At 41.7% G+C, this 27,659-nt stretch overlaps 1 pseudogene across 1 annotated transcript in view; it reads right to left on the bottom strand.

Moving 5' to 3' along the window:
* The window catches only part of LOC143738898 (uncharacterized), an 84,809-nt pseudogene that overhangs the window by 6,665 nt on the left and 50,485 nt on the right, over positions 1 to 27,659 (bottom strand). Inside the window, exon 15 of the transcript XR_013204069.1 lies at positions 25,231 to 25,404. The product of XR_013204069.1 is annotated as an uncharacterized LOC143738898 (transcript). The remainder of the gene's footprint in view (positions 1 to 25,230; positions 25,405 to 27,659) is intronic.

Below are 27,659 nucleotides of genomic sequence, written 5' to 3'. Positions count from 1 at the left end.
CTGGAAAAAATATATTTGTCATTGTGGCGAGAGGGGCGTGGTTTTGCGAAGTCTGTAGCGGGAGAGGAACCAGCGAGCTGTGCGGTGACTAAGTAGGTCAAGTGCAGATGATGAACACCTGTGTCTGATTGCAGTGATTGGCGTGGAGAGACCACATATAAGCCAGTGGGAATGAGAGAGCAGGTGAGAGAGAAGGACTTGGGACGCTACGCACTGACGGAGAGCTGGAGATTTACAGCGAACTGAGAGCTGGTACAGCGGAAAGAGTGTTCGTCTGAGTGAACTGAGAGCTGATACATCGGAAAGAGTGTTCTATGAACGTTGCTGTATCTGAGGCTACGGTGAGGCGCACGTGGCGCAACTTTTGTTTGTTTTTCATTATTTCATTATTGAGTTAATAAAGTACGTGTCCCAGTCACGCCGACCCTGTCTTCTTCCTTCCACACACACTGAACCTCATCACAGTCATGTATGCTGGAACTGATGTGACAGCCAAGTGAAAATAACGTTCAAATTGATGTCAATAAAATCAATGTTTAGTTGATCCATTTTAGTAAATACAGATTTCACTTATACTTTACACTGCATTGTACAGTAAAATTGATTTACAGAGTTATAAACTTTGATTAAACAGCCATCAACAAGTTACTTACTTTGCTTTTCTGCAGCATCTCACAGCTGGCAGGAGTTTCGTGTAGTCTCCCAATGATGTCCTGTACATACTCAGGTTGAGCTCTTCCAGCACCTCCTCTGACATCAGCAGTACGTGAGCCATCAATGAGCACATGGAAGACGAGGGGCTTCTTTCTGGAAATGATCTGAAGTATCTTTGAATTTCAGTATATAATGAATTGTCATTGAGCTCTAGTAAGCAGTAGAACAGGTTGACTGAAGTTTCAGGTATGATGGTATTGTACTGGTATTTTAATTGTTCTTTAATATGTGTGGTTATTTCTGTGATGCTGTCTTTGCTGTCTTCAGTCTGTGTGAACAGGCCGCTGAGCAGTTTCTGATTCGATTCCAGTGAAATGCCCAGCAGAAACCGTAAAAATAGGTCTAAATGTCCTTTCTGACTTTGCATTGCTTTCTCAACAGCCTTCTTTAGTAAATCATGTAAAGCAATATTTTTGTCTGTCTTTTTTAATAAATACAAAATCTTATTCTCGTGTCTTGGAAACGGAAACCAATGGTGATATCTGACCTTGTATGGTGATCTCTCAGTGAGGTTACTCACTTCTACTGTTTTTCCACTGAAAGACTGCAGCTTGTTTTGTGTTTCTTCACTGAAAAACTGCAGCTCGTCCATGTTCTTGTTCAGGTAGCAGAGGAACACGTGCACTGCAGCGAGGAACTCTTGAATGGTCAGATGCACGAAGCAGAAGACCTTCATCTCATGAAGTCCAGCTTCTTGCTGAAAGATCTCAGTGAGCAGTCCTGTGGACTCATAGTCTTTACCCACATCAATACCACATGCTGTCAGATCTTCCTCATAGAACACTGTGTTTTCCTTCTTCAACTGTTCAAACGCTAGCTTGGCTAACTTTAAAATCATTGTTTTATTGGAATATAAGAGCTTGGTACGTTGTCTTTCTTTTTTCTGGTCATGCTTCTGGTTCTTCATGTTCATCTGTATCAACAGGAAGTGTATGTACATTTCAGTGAGTGTCGTGTTGATGTTCTCGGCATCGTTCCCAATGGGGTTGTCCTGAAGAACAGTGGCTGTGATCCAACAGAACACAGGAATGTAGCACATGATGTAGAGACTACGAGATTTCTTAATATGTGAGATCATACTGGTGGCCTGAGTCTCATCTTTGATTCTCTTTCTGAAATACTCCTCCTTCTGCTGGTCAGTAAATCCTCGCACCTCCGTGAACAACCCTACATACTCAGGAGGGATCTGATTGGCTGCTGCTGGTCGTGATGTCACCCAGACGTGAGCTGATTGAAGCAGAGACCCATTCACCAGACTTGTAAACAGTTCATCTACAGATGATCGCTCCTCAACACTCGTCACCATTCCTCTGTCAAAATCCAAAGGGAGTCGACTCTCATCCAGTCCATCAAAGATAAACACAAGCTTACAACTATATATCTTACATATCTTTGCTGTTTCCAGTTTCTTCAGTTCAGGATTAAATATCTGTAGAAATTCACGCAGACTGATCTCTCTATCTTCTTTAATGCAGTTAATCTTTCGGAATGGAAGAAAGAAAACACAGTCTATATCCTGATTGGCTTTTCCTTCTGCCCAGTCCAGAATGAACTTGTGCGCTGAGACCGTTTTTCCAATGCCAGCAACGCCTTTGGTCAGCACAATCTTTTTCTTATTTTTGTTCAGACTAAATACATCATTGCATTTAATTGGTCTGTTCTGTGATTTATGGGGTTTAATGGCTTTATCAATCTCATGCTCTTGATTTACTTCTCTAAGATCGCCCTCCGTAATGAAGAGTTCTGTGAATACATCCTTGAGATGCGCTTCATTTTCCCTTTTACCCTCAAAAATGTGTTCTACTTTCTCCTTCATGTTCAATTTGTGAGTTTTCATGAATTGCTTCAGCCAGAAATCATCTGTTATGAAAAACATAAATATGCAGGAAAATGTGTGAACAAAACAACACTAGAAAATTAAACACAAAGGTTTTTAGCATGATTATCATTAAAATCAACAGGTGCAAAAATGTGGTATTTACATTCAAAGTACTGAAAGCAGTTCTGTGCAGAGATCAGTATGCATCAAACATACTAAAATAATTGACCCCACTGTAAGGACGTGTATGGAAGAAAAATAATGACAAATGTATTTGAAACAAAAAAGAATGTTGAATTGCACTAATTAAAAAATTTATGGATTTTAGACCCAAACACTGCAAGCCCTGAAAATACAATGCATTAACATGCAAGCATGGTTAATGAGATGGATTTATTTTCATTTAGTGCAATTCAACATGATTTTTTGTTTCAAATAAATTATTTTACTTCCATAGGGATGTGTCTAAGATTAATTCACCTTGTTTTCTTGTGTGTTTCTCAGCTGCTCCTGATTTTTGCACTGTGAAGAGAGAGAAAGGAATGAGACTTTGTTTATCAAAGTATCATGAAAAAGGCTCTGCATCATGTTTTACCACTTAATTAAGCAGCAGAACTATTAAACTATTAACTAAATCAGCATATTAGAATGATTTCTGAAGGATCACGTGACACTGAAAATTCAGCTGTGAGAGTTTTCCTGTGATCGCAACATAAGGACATTTAATTTCTTTTTAAAGATATTCAAATAGAAAAGTTAATTTAAATTGTAGTATTTCACAATATTTCAACTTTTTTTGATAATTAAATTCAGCCTTGGTGAACAAGAATCTTTTTTCAAAGAAATCTGAATACATATTTCTATGAATCTATTCTGCTTCTAGTTCTCTATTCTCTCTTTTATTACCTTCAGTGTAGTTCTTCTGTAACTCTTCAGCCAGCTGGTTCTGGTTCATCTTCCTCAGGATGTTCAGTGTTTTCTTCACAGCTTCTTCTGCTCCAAAACACTCCATCATTATATCCACTATATCAGTGACACCAGCCTTCTCCAGTTTACCAGCTCCAACGGGTCCTTTATGTTTTAAAAGACCCTTAAATCTCTTCAGATCATGTTCCTTCAGGTCATCTAGAGTCCCATAAAGCAGCTCTAAAACAGATGACATCGTCCTTTGTAGACTGTTGGAGCAAAGGAAAAGGAAAAAGTATTTAAATAATTGCACTTTTATAGCAGAGATCTATGCAGTATGTGCAAATACATGTGCCTAATGAAATTACAAAGTGATCAGATCAACTATTATGAAATATTTTTTTAAAATTATTAAGGTCTAAAACTAATACTTTAGGTTGTTATTCAGTTTAAGATGCTGCGCACATTAGTAGATTATTGTTAATAGATTCAGCTGAATACTGCTGATTATTGAGTCTTAAAGCTGCCGTCGGCAAATTTTCTGTTATCATATTCAGTGAAATCGACACTATAATCCAATAGAACAAAAATAAAGTGGTTTTTGAAAAAACCCGAACTTCTAACTCCCCCTGGAGCGTGTTATTTGTTTTGCAAAAATCCACCGCTCCCGGATCATCGGGTCCAATCAGCGTGGGGAGGGGGGTGGGTGAGATCTGACTGCCAATCACAGGTTGTGCACACGCCACCCCTCGTGCACGTCACAATCACATGCACACGCCCGAAGTTCGCGCAGTAAGGAAGAGCGATGGCGGAAAAGATTCCAATTCCTCGGTTAACCTCAAGAGCTAGGAGGTCAAAAACAACACAGGAAAAGAGAACACCTGCTGAAAAGGAAGAAGTAAAGAAAGAAAGCGACTGTGCCCGTAATAAAACCAGGATCAACATCGGATCGGCATTTGAAAGGTGGAGATTACGTGATTTAATTGGGTTCAAGCTGGATGCAGAGATTGCAACATTTCGTCTCGACAGGTAATTGTGCTTTATCAACCAGTTACTTTATTTCTTAGTGTTTTGTTAGTAATCTAAGTATGTTTGCCCAAATGTGTTGGTATGGATAGCTAACGTTAGCACTTGTTGGGCAGGTTCGTTAACTTTGGTTGCACTGAAATCCGTGTGAACGTAACGTTAGGTGGATAATACGTCCAGATGAAGGAATAAAGTTCGGCTTTTTGGAAGAATCAATTCTACTCTATCTTTCTTACGAGAGTAAGGACAGTAGTAACGCTACTGTTATTGTATGTGCTATCTGACTAGCTCCAAATACTCCATGGTGTTGATGGATGCTGATGAGACGGGCGCGTTAACAGAAAATCTGGTGCACACGCACTGACGAGCACGAACTCGGTGGGAGGGTATTCGTTGATAGTGGGGGAGGGACATGAGAGTTGAACATTCAAAATATTGCCTAAGTCCACTCAATCTGCCAGACTTGCCGACTACAGCTTTAACATGATTAGATTTAAGACGTAGTTCACATTTTGTCAAAGTCTCATTTAAAGACTTGTCTTTTACATTTCAGACTAGATTGGAATAAAAAAAATAATGTGACTCTCAAAATACTCAAAGTTACAATTGTGATTATGAATGATAATTGTGGTATTTCCCCTTTTGTCTGTGTGTGAGAAGGAAGGAGACCGGGGTCAGCTGGCTGAGGCTCGTGGGTAATTTATTCAATAAACTCAGATCACTCTTGCGCCACATGGGCACGTCGAACATAAATCTCATTCACAGTTCAAAATACTCGATATGGAGTCCTCTTCCCACGCTCCCACGAGTAGTGATGTGTCGTCCCGTATCGAGGCTTCGAAGCGTGTGTCGAGTAATCCGGGATGATTTCTGTGAAGCGCGTATCGAGGCTTGTGTCGGTGACGTATGTGGTGACGTTTGAAGCCTCTCGAGCCGCCTGTACCACGTGACTGCTTCAGGAAGTGGTTCGTGGTTTGGCGGTCTATTTGAAATATAAGGGCCAGCAAAATGCAATGGATTTCCCCTCACATTTTGTGGACTTGGGACTTTGCGAGTTTGTTAGCGATCTATTCAAGCTTCTTTTTTTTGCGAAGGAACCATGCGATGTCATCATAATCACACTGCACGTTTTACATTTATTGTCCACTTGATGGCACAATAGAGCAAATGAAGCACCATGAAGCTTCGGTACATGAGTGAACCAATTGGATGGAACGCTTCAATGCTTTATGAAGCTTCATCTCGCCATCACTACCCACGAGACCTCAGCCCTCTCTTCTCGATCGCTGGTTCCAGTCTGTCATTTATACGGTCTCCCCACGCCAATTACTGCAACGAGACAGGTGTCAGTCATTTTGCACTTGACCTACTTACCGCCGCTCGTCTCTCCACTCTCTCTCTCGTTGCAGAGTGCAGACCTCGCTGAACCACGCCTCCCCCGCCAAAATAATAATTCATGCTAAAAAATTATGAGTAATGGAAAAAATAGACAGCAGACACCAGAAAAACACATACACAGACAAACTCTCGCTCACACACTCTCTCACACATTCACACTCTCTCTCACACACACGCAGACATAAACTCTTACTCGCGCACACGCACCCTCACAATTATATTTGAATACCTTCACTGCTTAAAAATAAGATAAATTCTCATTATCAAAATTAATCTGTATAATTAAATAAAGGTTGTAATGCTGAATCATTCTGTTTATTCATGAGTGGAGAACAGGAGGTAAAGTAAGAGAAGTTTAGTTGAGAAATAGACCTTATAAACCTAAAACTATATTTAATGTTTGACAGAAATGAAAATGAGGCTGTACAGTATCAATTGTTGGACTTCTTTTATAAAATAGGTTTGAAAGTTATAAGTTTTGAAAATGACGTGATCAGAAGTGAAAAGAGTAATAAAATATTTTACTCAAGTAAAAGTACTATTACTTAAATAAAATTTTACTTAAGTACAAGTAAAATTACTGGTCTAAAAATCTACTCAAGTAAAAGTAAAAAGTAGCTTTAAAATTGACTGTGTTACTCTTTTAACAGCGGGGGTGGGGGACTCTCTCACTCATTGTAACAGTATGAGATTTTCACAGTATGATAACCGATCATGAAATTCATAAAGGGTATTATTAAATCATGATTAATATTATCATCATCATTTAAAATGACCATTAATTGAATGAAAACATTTAATGTTGAATGAATGCTTTATTATAATAAACCTGAAATCATCTGTTTGTTTTGTTTTTTTAACATTTTTATAAAACATGTCTAATTAACTAAACTCAGTAATTGATAATGAATTAGATTAACAACATATTTTTATTCTTAATAATGTATTAACATTTTTAAGAATAATAGAGTCCTATGAAATGTATTTTATTCAGAAAATTCTTTTTTTAATGATTTAATATAGAAATATTGTCAAAAACACCGGTACTAAAATAATTCAACAAACGTTTTATCCTTTATTTTTTGGTAAAGTGCTGCAAAACAGAGATTTACTAAATTGGACCGTGGGGAAAAATAATAATAATATATCTATGTTTTTATTATTATTTTATTTCAAGCTTTGGCAATATTGGATTATTTACAGTCATGCCAATAAAGCAATTTGGAATTGAAAAAAATAATTTATATATACATATAAAATTGTATTATTATTATTATGAAAAGTACATATTGTAGGCATACAATAATTATGTCATAATTTCTCATAGTTAAACCATGCTTTTTCTCAAATAAAATTATGAAAATGCTCATTAGGCGTTCTCAGAGCAGCTCTGCAGATTTTCATGTATTCATGATGTCCTCATATTATTTGTTTGTGAGACGCTGAAAACACCATGAGCATCACGCGTACTTAAAGCTGCAATCCGTAGTTTTTCCTCTTTGTCGCCATCTCTGTGCGAAATCTGCAGTTGAATTGCAGTTATTCATGGAATTATCAACCTTACGTGGGTTGTGCCTCGGCACGCCACAGTGCGGATGAATTAATATTTTTAGGAGAATGTGCGGCTGTCAGTCGCCGACGGTGTGGATACTGGCATTCACAATCACAGATTATACTTTTTGGAAGTATGACCAACATAAGAATTTTCACCAGAAAATGTCGTCTGAACAAGTAAGTAACATCCACTTTTGTTCTGACCAACTATGGGGAAAAAGCGCTGATTAAATTTAACGATCGCTTATCATATCACGTCAAACCGTGCAAATTATACTTTGTTCTCAAATTGTTAATGTTAACAACATCAGCATTGCGTGACTACATTTAATGCCCTTTTGATATTATCCTTGTTTTCGCACGGGCCGGTTGCTGTCTCTTTTCTTCTGTAGCCACAGCGGGTGAATCTCCAGTTGTCACTGGTGATTGTTGTTTGAACCTTTCTGGGTCCGCCATCAAATTAATAAATTTAATTATATCAAGTGCTGTGAGAAAAGGCAATAATCTCCACCTCCAACATCCTCACACGCAACATAGCCTACTAGCCGAGACTCTTCTTTATATGGACAGATGTGACGTAATGACGCAAAGACATGCTCGAATTTCCCACGGAAATCCACCAGTAACACTGGAATTAAAAACATTATTACAAGCTTACCGTTTTGAACCAAGATACGGCAAGCAGAGAGTTTTGAACTCTGGCTGGTTATGTACTTGCTCAAATTTATTTCGGATAATTTTTAACCCAAAAAAGTTACGGACTGCAGCTTTAAAGGGGACCTATTATACCCCCTTTCACAAGATGTGAAATAAGTCTCTGATGTCCCCAGAGTGTGTATGCGAAGTTTTAGCTCAAAATACCCAACAGAAATTTTTTTACAGCATGTTTAAATTGTCACTTTTTGAGGCTGAGAAAAACGCAGTAGCACCTCAATGCAGTACATGAAATCCACGGGGAGGAGTCGGATCAAGATCCAAGGGGTGGAGATGGGTAGGATTAGGGTTGGGTTTAGGGATTAGGGGTGTGTTTAGGGATCAGAGGGCGGAGTTGGCTAGGTTTAGGTGTATGTAAGGTGGGAGTAGTTGGATCTGGATCCGACTCCTCCCCGTGGATTTCATGTTCCGCAGTGAGAACCATCTCGAAAAACGCACCGTTTTAGTGTGTATCCCTTTAAATGCAAATGAGCAGCTGCTGCCGGCCCAGAGGGCGGAGCCTCACGAGCTCGCAGGACGTGTGTCAGGACAATCTCTCATCTCACGGAATGATAATATCAAAACATAAACTCTCAGTAGCCGTGTTCATTTCAACCCGGAGTGGGACAATAATGCCCACAGAGCCAGATAATATATGCTGTATGGAGACTCAACAGGTATAGTCTAGTTTAATTACGGTTATAACTTGTTTTTCCATCTTTCTTTTATCCACTATTAGTATAAGCCTGTTGTAGCGGACCGCGTCCGAATGTTATAAAAAATATACTGATGAGTTCAATTAAGTTTATTGTGCATCACACAAAAGATGAAGCCTCAGTTTCACTCTAGAAAATCACTGTAAGAGCTGAATAAACACTGTAACGTTATAAGAAGTCCGCATTAAAGTATTATCCATAAACTCTCTCCCTATCCCTTTCATTATCATCAACATACACAACGAAGTACAAAAAACACACGTTACAACTAACAGTAAACAAATACTATACACACCTTTTCAGGGGGTGCTTAATAAACTGGTAAACTGTATATCCGTAAAACAACTCCTATGAACTGTGATAATTGTGTGCGCTCTCACTTTCATTACTGCCATGATCAGTAACGTTAGGCCTATCGCTCCAGTAAATAAATAGAGCTATGTGGATTAATACATCCAGCTACACAACCCCGACAAAGCTTGGGAGACATTCTCGTCAGTGCAGCAATGGCGGATGTGTACAACTACTGTATCAACTCGCTGTGACCTCGATCAGGGCGGTTCTATGTTAGAACGGCAGTGTCTGTCAACACTCGTGGGTGGGGCCAGTGTCTGTCAACACTCGTGGGTGGGGCCAGTGTCTGTCAACACTCGTGGGCGGGGCCTGTGGCTTTAGTAACGTCACTAAAGCCGCATTCTGAAAACAGGTTGTTGGGAGACACTGCTAATGATTTATGGGGATTTAAAAAAAAGGAGTGGGTGGATTTTTATCACTGCAGGGTGGTTGTGTACATACACTGCCATCACACATTTATGTACAAACACCATGCAAAAGTGAATTTTGCATAATAGGTCCCCTTTAAGGAAGTAGACAAGGAATCTCATTCACACAGTCACAGAGACACGCAGAAATAGATTGTAGGCTATATTTATATAGCAGTCTTTTGCCCTTTAATGTGCACAGACCATCTTGCGATTTGATTTAGCATAGCCTACAGCTCTCCATTCCATTTATTCATCCACCAGTTTGCCTGTTTTACTTGAAATCTGTTTTATACGCTACACTGTAAATGATTTCTGTTGTTTTCACAGTATTATTGCTGTATTATCAGTGAAAGTTTACCGTAGAAACAGTTTACAGTAAGTTTCTGTCAATTTGATAGCTTTTACAGTATTGTTGCTGTATTTCCGGCTTTGTCTTACTGTAGAAACGATTTACAGGAAAGTTGCTGTCAAGCCCAACAGAGGACGGTTTTTGAGGTAATTTCAGTTTAGGAATTTTATAATACATTGTTTCATAAGGTAACCCATATATTAAGGCATTTAGCATATAGTTAAAAAAAGTTAAATATTTTATGTGGGTATTTTTTAATTGTGTGTCTTTATGGTTGCCAAAAAATTTTTTCACAAACCCATCTAATCTCATATGGTATAGCCTACAATTTTGTGGGTTGGAGATGTAGTCCCATCCAATGATCATTAACATAGGCTATGTAAAATAGATCAAATCAATTCCCATGATGTTTTTTTTATTATTATTATTTTGCTTTCCATAAACACACTTAATTGCAGAAAGAACGGAATCGCACGGCATATACACAGTGGCAACTAATAATCTAAACCGTCAGCCATCACTTGAATTTTCCATTTCATCCTGAGCCTTTGAGGACGGGGCACTACCAGCAAGAACCAGCCAGGTGAGATGTAAATTTTTATTTTTATTCAATATCTTAAAGATGTGTATTTCTAAATGTTTCACCCCAAATGTGAAGATATTCGTTTTTTAACATTAAATCGGTGGTGAGTTTGATAGCTTTGTAACGCAAACATTCAGATCCAGTTAGCCAAATACTATTTATCACAAGGTTTGCTGTTAATGTTAGTTAATAATTTTAGAACAAAGTAATCGAAATGTTCTTGTTTCTGAACATTTGTGTGTAAATTAACTACACCGTGTGCGTGTGGCCTGTCGCGATCGAGTCCTCATACGCGCCTAACGTTACCCCTACAAGGCGTTCGAAATCGACCCATGTTACGCACGACTTGAAGGGAAAACCACAGTGTTTTAAGTCATATTATACATCTATAACGTGAGTAATACCGATGCACAGTTAAAGTGAATACACAGGCAGTGAAAGTCGCGCCGAATGAATTCCCTCATCTCTGCATCCACGGTCATTCAGACCAGACGAGGGTTCGATTTTGCTCACTCGTTTTCATTCACTTCTTCAAGTGCACTATTAGTTTATTGATGTCTGGATACAGCCACTGCCAACGGACTGCGGTTAATTTAGTTGTATATTTGATATTCGTTTGATATTCACGAAAATGGCCATTAGGCTACAATCCCCGTTTTATAATCCCCGAGGTAAATCATTATCAGCTATTGAAGAACGCATTAAAATTCATAAAAGTAGAGCGGTTTCAGATTTTAACATGGATCGAGGAGATTAGGATTTTAGAATTTAGTTTAAAGGTATAGTACACCCAAAAATGTACTCACCCCCACATAGTTTCATTCTCATTTAACGTTAAAGGTATTACGTTTTGGCACATCTCCTGGTTGAATGTATTGTGGTTCCATATACTGTAAATTAAATGAAAGCTGTTTATCACATTGATGTTTGTCAAGCTGTAGTGCAACTCCATTTTTGTGTTTTGTTCTCTATAGGCAGCAAAAATCTGGGATCTGCATTGGCCCTTCCAAGTCTGGAGTGTGTTTACAGTTTAATGAATTCAAAACTGACTTCTGAGTGTTGTCATAATTGATGTGACATCTAATAATCAATATAACTGTGTGAAATATTTTTTGCATACGAGCCTTTATATTTCATTCTTTTTTTAAGCGTGTAACAGATTGTAGTTAGTTATAATATGTTGTGTATATTTGTGAATATAAAAACTACCGTAATCAATTATACTGCATAGTAACTTTACAGTATTTTAAAATACAGTGCAAAAACAAGAACTGTAATTAATTTTACAGTATAAATATACTGTAAGTTATTATACAGTATGCTGTGAACTGCTGTAGTCAGATTTACAGTAATTTTACCGTGGAATAAAATACTGAAGCTTGCTTGATATTTGTTGCCAGTAAGTTACTGTTGATTTTACGTAAAAATTTTTACAGTGTATTGTAAACTCCACTTGTATGACTTGATTCGGGATTCCATCTCCATCACGGAAATCATTCAGCCTTAAGTTAAAAAACGGGACATACCTTTATCTGCTCGAGGGATGGTGTTTTATGTGTTTCCTCCGTTTGCAGCGCCTTTGCATCCACATTTTTTGCAAATTAACCACGTGTTCGTTTTTCTCTTTAGGCTATCCAAAGTAACCTATTCCCAAACTGGCCATAGTTCGCTTACTGAATGAAACTGTAAAGACTCTAATCTGACACTCAGAGCCTCGAATCAAACGCGTAAAATTCATTAAAGGTCTATTAGTTGAGCTGCATGAATCTTCTGTGATCACTGGAAACATGACAAAAATTGGTCAACTTACCTTGAATAATGGCAATATTTGCAGATGTTACTTTGTCCCCCTCTGAAATGGCAACTTGATCATCAAAAGCACTGAACTTCCTTTCACTTCCGTATTCTCATGAAGAACTGTGGGCCTTTCTCAATCTGTGTTCTTGTCTGTACTTGTGTTCTTGTGAAACGTCATCTTTTGCCGCCCAAGTATCCTATTCATCCATCCGTTGTTCTATCCATCATTATTTTTGCATTACTCATATATTATTATAGTATTTAATCATATTTTGAATTAGCTTTCATTTTTACAATTTCAGTTTTAATTTTAGTTTAAGGTTTAGAAATTATTTTGTGTGGTTGTCAGTTTTACTTTTGATAGTTTTAGTACTTCAACTTGGCAAATAACTAACTGAAATAAATAAGTTCCAAGGCAACATCTGTAATGTGTATATGTATAAAAAAGTCAGTTTTTCATCTAATGTTTATATTTTTATACCCCCAGTTTCACAGGCAAGTCTTAAGCTACTCCCAGACTAAAATGCATGTCTGAGCTGGTTTAACTGAAAGCATATCGTAAAATATGCACCAGTGATGTTCTTTTCCATTCACATTTTAAAAAGCTACTTAAATACACAAATTGAACTAAGGCCAAATCCTGGCTTAATCTAAGCACTGTCTGTAAAACCAGTTCATAATATTTTATTTCAGCTTAACTTCAATAACTGAATTTTAATTTTATTTTGTAGTTTTAGTTAACAATTTCAACACTGGTGGTATTCGCCTGTTCAAAATCTATTGCTATCTATCTATCGCTCTATCTATCCATCCATCCATCCTTCTATCCATCATTACATTCTTTGTTCCATTCATCCATTGTTCTTCATTTCAATTACTAAAAACAATTTTTATTTTATAGTTTTAGTTAACAGTTTCAACACTGGTGGTATTTCGCCTGTTCAAAACTCACCTCTACAGTACTGGGGTGTTTGAGATGGTTGCTATGCAGTTGCTAAGATGTTGTGTATGGTTGCTATGTGTGGCGTCTGATTTCAGGAGGTTTGAAGCAGCAGTTCTCCGGGGAAAGAGTCCAACGATGGAGATGCTGTTCGACTGGGGAACCACAAACGGCACCGTTGGAGATCTGGTGGAGATTCTGGTCCGACACCAGCTGTTCGCCGCCGTCAGCGTCCTGCTGCCAGAAGACAAGATCTGCCACACTAAAGCAGGTATTCTGACCGCCATCACCTGTTCTCAGAATCGCAGGCTACGTCTACATTATTCCGGATATGTTTGAAATCTGTGTTTTCGTTCCAAAACACACTCCCTCAACTCTAGCGTTTCAAACGTTCTCCAAAAGTTTCTTCTCCACACTGAAACATTGAAAAATGCTTAAAGGGGATCTATTATGCCCCTTTTCACAAGAGGTAGTATAAGTCTTAGGTGTCCCCAGAACGTGTCTTTGAAGTTTCAGCTCAAAATACCCCCAGATCATTTGGTGTAAATGCCCATTAATTGAGTGTAAGAAAAAACATGCTGTTCTTGTGCATGTATCTTTAAATGCAAATGAGCTGCTGCTCCGCCCCCTATCCAGAAGAGGGCGGAGCCTTTACAGCTCGTGCCTCGGATACTCTGCCGAAAAATAACGCATCCGTTTGGTTTTGATTATCATCTCTATCGCCGTCACGCTCAAGTGACGTTGCAGTTCCCTTTCAGTCGATAACGTCAGACGTAGTCGACGGTCGACTGAATTGTGATCTCGCTAGAGAGCCTGTCTTCTTCGAGTACTATTGAACGAGCCAATGTAATTGGCGTGCGTGATTCGCATCACACACTCCGCCCCCGCGGCGCGGGTATAAATACTGAAGTGGATGCACGCACTAGTTGCCTTTCGCTTCGGAGCCGATCGTTTGATGTCTCTGAGAGTGCTGTTGTCTACAACGAGCGAGTGTGTCGGTGTTCTTCAGGAAGACTCTCCCAGTGCTGGTGTTCTACAGCGCGAGTGCAGCGGTGATCGCGAGCTTTGAGCTCTCAACTGCTGTTTTAACAGCAACAAATTTCTAAATGTTTGTGTGTGTTGATGGCTGGTTAGAGGGCGGAAAAGTGAGTGCTTCACTGTTTCAGTTCTCTGTTCAGTGTTTCCGCGGTCATTCCCCTGTGTGCTCCGGCACTGGTGACGGTCCTATTTTCTGAAAGAGCAACACGGGTGCGTTTCCGTCTTTTTCAAGATGTCATTCCGCCCGTGCGTTTCTGGGTGCGGTCGTTCCCTGTCTCTCTCTGATGGTCACAACTGTTGTGTCACGTGTTTGGGGTTACAGCACGCTGAGACAGCTTTTGTGGACAGCTCATGTTTTCACTGTGGGAACATGACTGTCGCAGTGTTGAGGGCGAGACTCGCCTTCGTTCGCGGAGAGCGAGTCCCCATTACCATGCCCCACCCTCGGGTGCTGTGTGGGATGGGTGACCGGAGGATAGTGTTGGATTTCCCGCCCGGTAACCATTCCCTGTGGGCTCCTCACTCCTCCCTTCCACTGCAACCACTGGAGCCTCCTGTGTTGTCTGCTGGTCCATCTGTAATGGGTGGGCCAGCGGTTTCACTCGGGGCTCCCCTGGAGGACAGGACACCGATTGCAGCATCGGAGGGTGAGCTGACTTCTAGAGATGATGACTCGGCTGCATTGTCTCCCTCCGGGAGTTCAATGTTGCCCGAGCCGGATCCAGAATTATCAGCTATGCTGAAACGGGCCGCCGAGGCTGCCGGGCTCGAGTGGAACCTCCACCGTGTCCCGTTCAGTCTCGGTTGGAATCTGGAGTTTGGTATCTTGGGGCGGGCCGCGCTGGTTCTCAGCTCGCCACCCCAGTGCCTTTCTTTCCCGAAATGCATGGAGAGCTTATCAGGTGGTGAACAGCATCTTTCTCTGCCAGAAACTGCCTGAATAGCTTTTCCCCCTCATTACCCTTGATGGAGGAACGGTGAAGGGTTGCGAGGTGTCCCTCCATTGGAGCAGTCTGTCGACACAGGTGCACTTGTGTCCGGCGGCCGCTGCCTTTTGGGGGGATCCTCGTCTCCCCCCTAAGGCCTGTGAGTTTTCGTCTGTTCCGACGGGCAGAGCTTACAAAGCCTGTGGGCAAGCCCCTTCCTCTTGCGTGCCATGGCGTTGCTGCAGGCTAGGGCACCCATGGCATACATGAGGGTAATCCAGACCGTGCGCTCATAGGTGAGCACCGCACTGCATCCGACCTCACCCTCCGGGTTACGGGTGTCGTAGCGTGCGTGATCGGTCTGGCGATGTCCACCTTGGTGGTCCAGTAGCGCCTTCGTTGGCTCAGCCTGGTTGGTATGGCGGATGCGGACAAGGTTCGGTTCCTGGTCTCCCCAATTTCCCAGGTTGGGCTGGTCGGCGACGCGGTGGAGAACTGCATCCAACAGTTCTCTGCCGCTCAAGCGCAGACGGAGGTCATCCGGCACATCCTGCCCCGGTGGCCAGCTGCTGCCTCCACCCGCCGCCGGTGGCAGCTCCTCCGCCTGCTCGTCGCCGTGGGCGTTCCCCGGCCGCCGCTCCTGCTGGCCCTCCGCAGCAGCCTCCACCCAGGCCTCAGCATGGAGCCGGCCGCAGTAGCATTCGGGCCGCCCAGGAATGGATGAGATGCTCTTGGAGTGGCACGATCACTCCCTCCCCCCGGGTGAGGGCCGGGTGGAGCCTTTGTTTGTGTGTGTGTCTGTTCCGCCGCTGGCTCCCTAAAAAAAAAAAAAGCGGAGCAAGCGGTACCCACACTTCAAAGAGAGAGCAATTTCATCTGTTCCTGGGTCCCAAGAGGGCCAGTCTGGCGGGTGTGACCCTGTATAGCCTTACACCCCTCAGCTCCCCCTTGGTCGCCAGCAGGCAGCTTGGTGCGTTCGAGGACCCGGTCATCCGCCTTCTCACGCGCCCCCTGCCGCTTGTGGAGACAGGTAAGTGTTGCACAGCACACTAACACCACTCTCTCTACTTTGCTGCCCCACCTCAGGCTCGGCTACCCCGCTCAAGTCAGTGATAGTCATCACATTAGGTGTTGAGCAGACGTGCTCCTGAAAATTCAGTGATATTCATCACACCGAGTGTTGAGCAGTGCTCCTGACTTGTGCGTGCTTATCTTATCCTGCTGGCGAAGGATTTGATATAGCCGCTCCTCCAGCCGGTACGAAGGCCAGTTGTAAACTCGTTCTTCGTGCTACTAGGTGGTGGGTCGTGACCATCTTGGCCCAAGATTGGTCTGCAGCTCCGACCTGAAAGACATGTGCTTAAGAACAGATCTCTACCTTCCGCACCGCAGGCCATCCTGTGGGTTGCGTGTAAGGGTGGAGTATCAGTACAGTGTCCTTCCCTTCGAGTGCTCCAGAGCCCGTTGGGTCTTCAGGTCAACTGGAAGAGAGTAATCTCGCCCACGGGCTTAGTATCTCTTTTTCAGTTTTGGAGATGGACTCGGTCTAACACGTTTCTCCAATGAGAATGTGTTCAGCTGGTGTTTGAAGTGAGAAAGGGTCCCACTGGAAGAACTTTCAGAGGCTCCTGGGGTATATGGTAGTTGCAGCCATTGGCTTCCTCCATATGTGACCGCTTCAGCGCTAGCTTCATGATCGAGTCCCGAGGTGACCGTGGCAGAGCAGCTCACCCTGTGTGACTATAGTTCATCCCGGTCTGCTGCCAAACCCTCTTCAACAGAGGGGCCATGTACATGGGCGTGTTTTAACGGGGGTCTGGGCGACCCCCGACTACACGGGCATTCGTGCCTCGAGTTGTTAGACATTGCGACCGCTGCTGTCACAACTCACCCGTCACCTCCTCCTTGGAGTCAGAAGCTTCTGAGGACACTTTGTTCCACTCTTCCCGCTTTACTCAATCGTGCCGCCATCGAGCCTCACGACAGTTATAGCCAGGGCAAGTGGGGACTCCATCCCCTGGGTCCAGCTGGGTCATGACCATTCCGGGGCCGCTCAGTTGCCCCCCCGGTTTCATCTTTCCGTCAGTGTTTGTGTAAACCGAGCGGACTACCCTTGGACAAACACTGGGTCTCAGCTGCCCCAGGGGCCCGCAGAAATGCGTTTAACCCCAGTGAGCCTTCTAAAAGTGACTGCGACTCATGGTCGCCTTGCGCCTGCTCAAGTCAGTGAAATCATCACACTTCATGTTGAGCAGAATTGCTCGTGAAACTCAGTGAAGTTCATCGCACTCAGGTGTTGAGCAGCAATGCTCCTGTAGCTCAGTGAGTTCATCACACTCAGGTGTTGAGCAGAAATGCTCCTGTAGCTCAGTGAATTCGTCACACGCAGTGCTGAGCAGAAATGCTCCTGGTGCTCAGTGAAGTTCTTCGCACTCAAGTGTTGAGCAGAAATGCTCCTGAAGCTCAGTGAGTTTATCACACTCAGGTGTTGAGCAGGAATGCTCCTGAAGCTCAGTGAACTTGTCACACCCAAGTGCTGAGCAGAAATGCTCCTGGTGCTCAGTAAAGTTCTTCGCACTCAAGTGTTGAGCAGAAATGCTCCTGAAGCTCAGTGAGTTTATCACACTCAGGTGTTGAGCAGGAATGCACCTGAAGCTCAGTGAACTTGTCACACTCAATTGCTTAGCAGAAGATGCTCCTGAAGCCCAGTGATCTTCTCATGTTGTGTTGAGCAACGCTCCTGTCTTTTTTGCGCCCGTCGCTTGCACCTACGTGCTAAGTCAGGAGAGGAACAGGTCTTCATAGTTGCCCCTTATTGGCCCAACTAGACCTGGTTCCCATCGACAGCCTTCCTGACTTCCCCTGAAAACTCTTTCAGGGACGGGGCACGAGGGCACCCGCGTTCTTCCCCCGGAGATTCCGGGCGTTCTTACATCTGAACGCGGAGGTTCAGGTGCCTATCACAGGGCATGTGATAGTTACCATCACTTCTGCGAGCACCCCCTAGAAATGGGTAGCGTGCTTACGCCTTTAGAAGTGGAACCTAGTCGTTGAGTGCGTCTTCTCTCCAGAGGAGATCATGAAAGCTTTCGATCACTTCAGTGCTCTCTTTCCTGCAAAATGGGTTGGAGTAGGCTGTTTTTCTTCACCCTCAAAATGATGTTGCCTCGGTGTTTAAACGACGCTCATCGTGTTGCAGAAGTGTGCAGAAGCACGTTCTGATCGTCAGGTTCCTCAGGTTCCTGAGGAGCAAGGTCTTGTAAATCCTTGCGTCCCTCTTTATCCTCTTGGGCCTTGTCCTGGTGCGACTGCACTGCAGAGACCGCCCCTGAGCCACTGCAGGCAGTGAGTTAAAAATTCTGTTATATCAGTTCTCCTGCTCGCGTGGTCTCTACTAGAGGGTAGGGACTTGCTCGCTTTCGGTCAACGTATTGTGCCTGGAGTCTGGGCCGGCTAACTCTCACAAGCTGAGACCCCGGCTCGGATTGTGCCCAAGGTTCCTACCTCTCCCGTAATAGGAGCAGGTGGTGAGCCTGCAAGCGCTGCCCTGGAGGAGGCAGATCCAGCCCTGGCTTCTCTGTCCGTTCGCTTGGACGTGTACAGAATGCAAGCCATAGACCTCAGACCAGCTCTACAAATATCTGTTGGAACTCAGCAGAGAGGGAAGGCTGTTTCCACGCAAAGTTGCACTTAGTGCTTGCCTTCATTTCGGTGAAAATCCGAGATGCAACATGTCCACTTAGGTGTTGAGCTCCTCTATGATGAGTGTAAAGTGCTCCGCCTGGGCGTTGACGATATGCTTTGCTAAACAGATTCTAGAGTTGGGGGCTGGACGACACCTAGTTGAACCACTGCTTCCCGTGGGCTCCCTTCTCATGAAGCCAGTTTCACCGTGAGCCCGGTTCAAGTGTCGGCTTGCTGCGCCATTCCCCTCCTATGGACTAGATACGTGCGCCTTTCTACTCCAGTTGAGTTCCCTTAAAATTGAACCCTGTTGAGTTCCTCCACACCCCTCCGACGTCGGACGTGCGGAACGTCTGGTGTTAGGCCTACCACTCGTAAGCAGTGTGGAACCGGTGTTAGGCTGGGTCCATATGTTGCGGTCCCTACGGCGACCCCATATGTGTATTCTTCCACGATACGGCTCCCTGCGGCGAGCCCGTTTCTTCCCTCTGCAGAGTCTCTCTGCCGTCACTTTCCGGTGTGTCTCCCCAGTCTTAGGCTGGAGCCACCCCAGTGACATTCCATATGTTAGACTGCCCGGTTTCCGCCCAGTTCATATGTGTATTCTCCACGTTACCTCCCTCTGGGTTGGATGTGGCTTCCGCAGTGTCCCTTCCTTCCAATGTACGGGGAACGCTTTCCCAGTGGTCCTGTAGGAACAGCAGTGACTTCCCTGGCCTAAGCCCTGTCCTTCCCCGCCTTAAGTTTGCGGGGGCATCAGGAGGCTTTGGTTTAGGCACTGGAAGGTGGCAGCATTAGTGGCGTGTTCAAAGGGTGATCCCAATTCAGTCGACCGTCGACTACGTCTGACGTTATCGACTGAAAGGGAACGTCCTGGTTGCGTATGCAACCCACCATTCCCTGAAGGAGGGAACGGAGGACGTAGTCCCCTTGCCACTACCGCTGGACCACCGCTGACCCCGGGTTACTCTCGGCTCCTCAGCGAAAAGCAACTAGTGCGTGCATCCACTTCAGTATTTATACCCGCGCCGCGGGGGCGGAGTGTGTGATGCGAATCACGCACGCCAATTACATTGGCTCGTTCAATAGTACTCGAAGAAGACAGGCTCTCTAGCGAGATCCCAATTCAGTCGACCGTCGACTACGTCCTCCGTTCCCTCCTTCAGGGAACGATGGGTTGCATACGCAACCAGGACGTTCTTCATCATCATGAAAGTTTATTATCTGTATGTGTTTTAAAGTCATATCAGTCTAATCTTCTGATTTATGGTTTTCCGAGCCACACATTAAGCACGAGCACAGAAAGCTCAATGTCAGAAGGAGCGTCCCGAGAGTATTAAACTAAGTTCTCTTTCACGTCTTATTGTGCTTAAAGCAACACTATGTAGTTTTTCAGCCTTCATTATATATTTCCAAGACTCTTTAGATGGTACATCGACTTACAATAGGTTGAATGACACGTCTGCCATAGCCTGACAGTGTCTGTATCGCTTTTACTGGCACTATGTAACTTCGGGTTTCGGGTAGTAACCCAAGCACAATAAAAAACTACAAAATTTCGACTGCTTTATGGCATACGACACTTCCCCCACTTCCTCAAATTCTGACGTGAGAGCCCAACTAGCGTTTGATACCATATGTATGTTGTTGTCATGGGCGAAGCAGCAACTAAAAGGAAGAAGGCAAAGGTTTTGTCAGAGGAGACTAGAGGAAAAAGGGAGAGTGACAAATTAAAAGACCGGACGAGGATCACTATTGGAGGGGGAGCAAGACAGTTTGAAGACGGTGATAGTGTGCGCGCGCGACCGGCTATCTCTCTCGTTCTTTCAGTAACATGCACACTGTCACAAGCGCAGCAGTCAGTCATCTATAAAGTGTTTATAAATTTATAAATAAATCAGGGAGTCAGGGAGCTGATTACCGCGCGAAATGTAAAAGACTGAATAACATGTCGCGGAATTTATCTGGTCCTGCATTTATCTTTATGAATCAATGCTAGTAGAGTAGCGAATTATCAATCTGGTAGCTACACTAACATGCTAGTTTACGATGGTTATAATAAATAATCTTTCAGGTTAACTATCCTAAAGTCTGCAGGCTGATAATCATGTTTGTTTATTTATTTTTCTGGTGAAAGTGTCTTGCCTCAGGCTATAATGCAAATCGATTTTCAAATTTGCAGATTCATCTGTGGTAGCTTGATATTATAATATTGACGATATATGGCTATTACCTACCACACAAACATTGAATTGAATTAGCATATCCATTATGTAAAACAGTAGACAATAGGCTACTATAATCAATGACGCTGGCTTGTAAACGTGAGCTACGCGATCTTTTGACTTTTGTAAAAAATAAAACCCATGAAATTTATTCATATGACATGCTGAAATATATGCCAATGTACCTGGGATGAAGACATTTCACACACAACGCTGGCAGTCTGCCCGCGATAACTCAAGGCAGTATCGGCTTGTCAACAAATGCACACGTGTATCGCCTCATTCCCCTGGTGTAACCATGACAGATTTTACGACAGTAGTAGAAGACAATACTGTTTCCCAACTGTAGGGGGACCCCGAGAGCAAAAACCGCAAAAACGACATAGTGTTGCTTTAAACTGACAAATACTACACACAAGGTTGTGTCAAAAACGGACAAAGTTGACGTACACACAGTCGGATATGTCTGTGAACATAAACAGCAGGGAAAGAAATTGACAGTCACTGAGGGCGGCTCTATGCTAATAGGGCGGAGTTCGTTAGCAGTCATGGGCGGAGTCTATGCTAATTGGGCGGAGTCCGTCAGAAGTCGTGGGCGGGGCTTAAGCATATGTGATGTCACATTACATAGAAACTACAAACGGCTTATTCTGAGACACTGCTTATGATTCATGAGGATTAAAAAAAAGAGGAGTGGGTGGATCTTTACCAGTATAGGGTGGTTGTGTACACATACTCCTGACACACATTTATGTTTAAACACCATGTAAAAGTAAGGTAATAGGCTTCTGGTCATTCCTAGGATATCTAAGTCCACTAAAGGAGGGAGGGCGTTCTCACATTTAGCTCCTAAACTCTGGAATAGCCTTCCTGATATTGTTCGAGACTCAGACATCGCTGTCCCAGTTTAAAACTAGATTAAAGACGCATCTATTTAACCAAGCATTCACTTAATGATTACCTTTTATACCACTGCTGAATCCGTTCGAATGCATTAACATTATGAACATCAGCTATGCTAATTATTTCCCATCTGCCTTTCTGCTGTTATCTCGGGACGCTGAAATAAGGTAAAAGGTGTTTAAATTTGCACACCATAAAACAATACAGATAAATAAAATAACAAATAGCATACTAAACGTTTAAAGAAAATATTCTACTATCCAAATTATAAATACAGCTGAAAAATAGCCACTGTACAAACAAATTAAAAAGTCAAATATATTAAAATAAATATCAGAAAGCAGACTATGCTCATTGATAAAACTCTTCCTGTGTGAAAGGGCCTTTACAATGGCCGTCGCGTGTGTCTGTTAAGTCCACAAGACTGTAGGATGTCCCATTTGTCATTTTAGGTTTCAGACGTGTGCTTGCGAGCGCCCCCTTGCAGCTGATATGCTCCCTCAATAAACACTTTTGCCGAGCCAACAATCCTGTAAGCTTCACAGCAAACTCCTAGCTGACAGTCAAAGCGGAACGTCACAAAAGTGTGGACTCAGAGGAAGATCATGATGGCTCAGGGTTTTATTTGGAACAGGGCCTGGATCAAGAACAAATGTGGGCGGGGCTTGATTTTGTCCGTGAGAAATTCATTGGATGGTTGTGGTTTGCTATTGTGAATCTCATGTGAGTGACAGGTTGCCCCGCCCTCGTCATCAGAGAAGAGAAGAGATGCTGCAAGAGGGAGTTATTCTGATTCAAGATTGCCAGAATCATGAATTTAACACAATAATGATGTTCATCGGTAAATCATTAAGAATAAACACAGCAATATTCCATAAAAAACAAGAATTATCCATTTTGATTTCTCAGTGACTTTAATGGTTTACTAGTCTAGTGTAATTTACAGCATCATCCGCCAGAGGGCGCCGAACACCAAACAGACAAACGTCTAAATGAAAGTGTGAAATTGATTTTCATCTAAACCATTAACAAACTCACTATATGCTTTACTAAACCTCTGCTTTACTGTGTCACAAGATCTTTACGATCAGTCACTTTGCTGTACAGTAATAGTTGTTAAATTTGGTATGAGGGACGATACTGATATGAACTTTTATATAGGTTTAAATGGAGAAACATCATAAAATTTTATTAGCAAGAACAATTCCTACATCAATATCCTAACCAATGGAATAGCCTTAATGTTTAGCCATTAAAAAAAATAGAAAAGGGTACAAAGGCTGTCAAAAGTACTAATATGTATCGTTAATGGTTAAATATGGTATAAAGGTGTATCTTATGAAAAGGCCGTTTTAAAACAGAAATTCCCTGAGAGTGCAGAAATTATCTATTATTTCATATTTTCATTTTTTTTATTGAAAAACTAATGCAAAGACATTTATACATGCTTAATTGTGGCTTAAGTGTCTAAATACTTTCAGTGGCCAATGTATATGAACATTATCTAAATCTTTACATTTCACCTGAATCGAAACAATGTAATGCATCATCAACTATGAACATGCACAATGAATGATTACTCGTAGACTTTCTGCTTAAGCACAAAAGCAGAAGATATTCTGTACAACTGGCTAATGGATGATTTAATGATTATCAGCACAAGCTCTTCTCAAGTCCCTGTAAAGCTCTTTCATAAAACCAACCTCAGAAATCATCCAATTTGTGAAGCAGCAGAGAAAACAAAAAGATAAAAGAAGACTAAATAAACTGTGTTAAATGTGTGTGAGTGTCAGAGACGCTGTAGAAGAACAAAGTCAGTCCAGAAATACTCTTACTCTGCCAGTAAATCTGTAATCAGAACAGATCTCCAGGATATTTAGTTGAATCCAAATTTACAGTACTTTCTTTGCTGCTGACTCCTTTATATGTAACTAATATTCCTTGACTGACTCCATTCAGCCTCCCAGTAACAGCGTCCAGTCAGACTCTCTCCACACAGAACCTGACGACACTCATCAAATATCTCTGGATGATCAGGATACGGCTGATCCTCAAACACGTGTGTCATGTTTCTGTTCTCCTTAGACAGAATGAGACGAGTGACTGCTGTGTTTGGATCCAGTGAGATATTACAAACATCTGAAGATAAGAAAAGAGAACAAAACAACATTAACCACAGATATATGTGTGTGTGCAAACATATCTGTGTCATATTCCATGATTTACACTATAAAAACACATATTTTCTTACTGAGGGCATTAATACAAATAAAGCCCTTATAAATATGTTTATTAATTAATATTTAAACGCATAATCAATTTATATGTTTTGAAGATAAAGCTAATCAAGCAATATCACATGAGAAAGAGTGAAAAAACCATTGAGGATTACAACACAATAGTCAAAGACGCCTGTCCAATGCTTGTTTATAAGAAATAGTGAAGACAGATGAAAGAACCATGTGTGAAAGACCCCAAACGTGTGTTAGCTTGTCAACATGATCCCTTGAAGGTGAAGACAATGAAACTGCAGAAGAAGATCCAGTGTCACAACATGGAAGCACCTCAATTGAATGGGAGTATTTTAGTTTTAAAAACTCAAATAAAAAATGCCATGTAAAACCTGTACAATAGATCAAGTGCAGTCAGTCAAAGAGGAAATATGACAAACCTGTCAGTCCAAGCACAACATGGTTATATTCTTACCAAATCAACACCAAAGAAGCAGTCCACTGATTCTGAGCCAAATAAAACCTGCCCTTTCTTAAAGGGACAGTTTACACTAAAATTAAAACTTTGTCATAATTTATTCACTCTCATGTCATTCCAAACCTGTATGGATTTCTTCTGCTGAACACAAAAGATGATTTTTAGAAGTTTTGGTGACCACTGACCTGAAAAGAGTGTCTTCTTTTGTGTCCGGCAGAATAAAGGTAGTCATGCAGGTTTGGATGACATGAGGTTAATAAATAATGACAGATTTAAAATGTTTGCGTGAACTATCTTTTTCAGATGGTCTACTCCTAGAGATTGATATTGTACTAAGTAAATCAGTAATCGTTTCCTCCACGCAGCTCTACTACAGAGCCTTACGACATTTCAATCCCCTGTACACTTGAATATGGTAAGACTGAAATACAAATACATGCATACAGTATATTCACAGAACGAGATGAATCATATTGCTCAACATACTCAAGTTTATTCAGTGCGCAGTTTTGATCCTTCAGTAGATCAGAGAGCATCTTGAGTCCTGATTCTCCCAGGTGATTGAGGCTCAGATCCAGCTCTCTCAGGTATGAGGGGTTTGAACACAGAGCTAAAGCCAGATAACCACAGCCTTCTCCTGTCACATAACAGCCCTGTAATCTACAAACACACACAGAAACAATGAAGATATCTGAGACTGTGACATCAGAACTCACAACAAAAGGTTGTTAAATCTGTTGAATAATTACACATCCATGTATTATAAACTGATAAGAGATCTCTCATTTCATATAAGTTCTGCTGAACTTTGAGTATTTTAATTTTTTGAAACTTTAACTTACCTACATTTTAAAGCCAAAAATTTTACACAGACATATCTCCTTGTTAATAGTTACCCCGATTTTTAAAAATGTTTTCATAGTTTGTGAAAAGAGAGCGCAGAGAAGCAGCATGTTGGCAGGGTGCAGTGGGTGAGCTCAGACTATCAGTGCACTGCAGTGTCTACATGTCGTCTTATTATCCTCTTATGGTGTGTTCACACCGAACGCGAATTTAATTATTTGCGCGAGTAGATTACATACAAAGTCAAAGCAAAGATGCAAATGCAAATGCGTTTGCCGCGAACGTCTTTCGCGCAAGTTGAAAAATTTGAACTCGAGTGAATGTTCAAGCTTCTAACTAGACGCGATAGATGCGTATTTGACGTTCTATATGCGTTCGGTGTGAACAGAGCATTATTATAAGCAACGGGACTTCTCTGATGGGCCAATAATTCCACCGTGTTAAGAGCTGGTAAAGCTATACTGCAGTGCATAAGATTCACCATGACCATACTCCAAATGTGTGACAAACAGGGATTAAATGATGAACTTGCTTGTGCCAGCCAGTGATAAACACAACGAGAACTGTTCAACCCTTTTGAATTAAATACTACTATGATATGGGAACTGTAAAGGCAATTAAAGGCAACAAGAAATACTGAAGAAATTATGAATTTCATTTTTTTTTAAGAAATCATTTGGCCGAATATATATTAAATATCTAAAAAATGTTTAATGAAATATAATTTAATTACAAAAAAAATTCAATTTCAACATATTTCAACTCAGTGAATTTGGTTTTAATAGTCAAGTCTGGTCAACTTTATTTAGCAATTTACAGATCAAATCTCTCTCTCTCTCTTTTTGTACTTTACCCCCATTTTAAAACTGGAATATAACGTTATACAACCTAGATTGTATAAATCTATAAATCTATGTCTCTCAATAAAAACAAAGTGTTGTGCTTTTCGCCAAAAAAAGAAAAACAAACAAGATGCGCATTCTGCCTTCTCTCTGTCAGTGAAGTCCATTCTGAAACGCGTCCGAAAATTAACTGTAATATCGCGAATACTTGTCATACAGGCACGAGTGTTTTTCCATAATGAAGCTTGAACTCTCTTCTTTTAAATGAATTAATTTATATAAAAATACAAAAAATTCTCAGTTTATGTAATCTGTATGAAAATAGAGAGATGTCAGTCTTTTTCTTTCCAGCTCATTATACCTGATTACGCGTTAATGTGCCAAGCCCACGGAGAGCGCGCGGTATTCAAACGCAAATGATCTAAGGCAAGCCATTCAAACATGCCAACGCCCACCAGCTGGATTATAAAACACATCGTTTTTAGAAAGTATCTTACTACAGCTGTGTGCACAGCGTATCCCTACGCATTGAGGAATAATACTATCTAATGACACTGGAAAATGTAACAGAAGTGCTGGTAGGCCTAATTTCATTTCGAGGAGCAACGGATCCAGCTGATGTAGTAAGTCATTTATTCTTAAGTGCTTTGTTCTAATCGCGATATTGAATAGTGTCTGACTGTAAACCGCAAAAAGACTGTTTAAATATGAATTGCGTGTCTATGTGTAGGCTAAATGATGAATGAACACCACAGGCGCGCGCGCTGTTGTTTACTACAGTTTTACAGCGTGTGTCTGTGCCGTTCATTCACTCTCGCACCTACATTAGTAAACGTTATGTTTACATGAACACATCCAAACTATATTGCTATAGCCTACTAAGATAAGTAACAATAGACTGAAATATGTTGAAATAAAATCTCTGTATAGGCAACAAACTGCAAATTCACATGTATATGCTAATATATCATACACAATATGTTACAGACTAAATATGAATGTTTAGACAAGATTTTGTGATTAGTTTTGGATGGATTATAAAGTTTTGACTGTAAAAAAAGACTACTGTCACATTAAATAGGTACGCTTTTGTTCACCAATTTCTGCTCATAGTTAAATATACTATAGTATGATGTTTTGTCAAAAAAAAGTAGGTATATTGAATTGTCAACTAAGATGTTATTATAGTGTTTGTTCCAATATTCAAACTAATGAATCCTTACCTTTTTT

Source organism: Siphateles boraxobius, unplaced genomic scaffold (genome assembly GCF_051911475.1).
Source record: "Siphateles boraxobius isolate OS27281-9 unplaced genomic scaffold, OSU_SipBor_1 158, whole genome shotgun sequence".
NCBI lineage: Eukaryota > Metazoa > Chordata > Actinopteri > Cypriniformes > Leuciscidae > Siphateles > Siphateles boraxobius.
The sequence above is the reverse complement of the archived record's forward strand: the minus strand, read 5'-3'. Positions and strand labels throughout refer to the sequence as shown.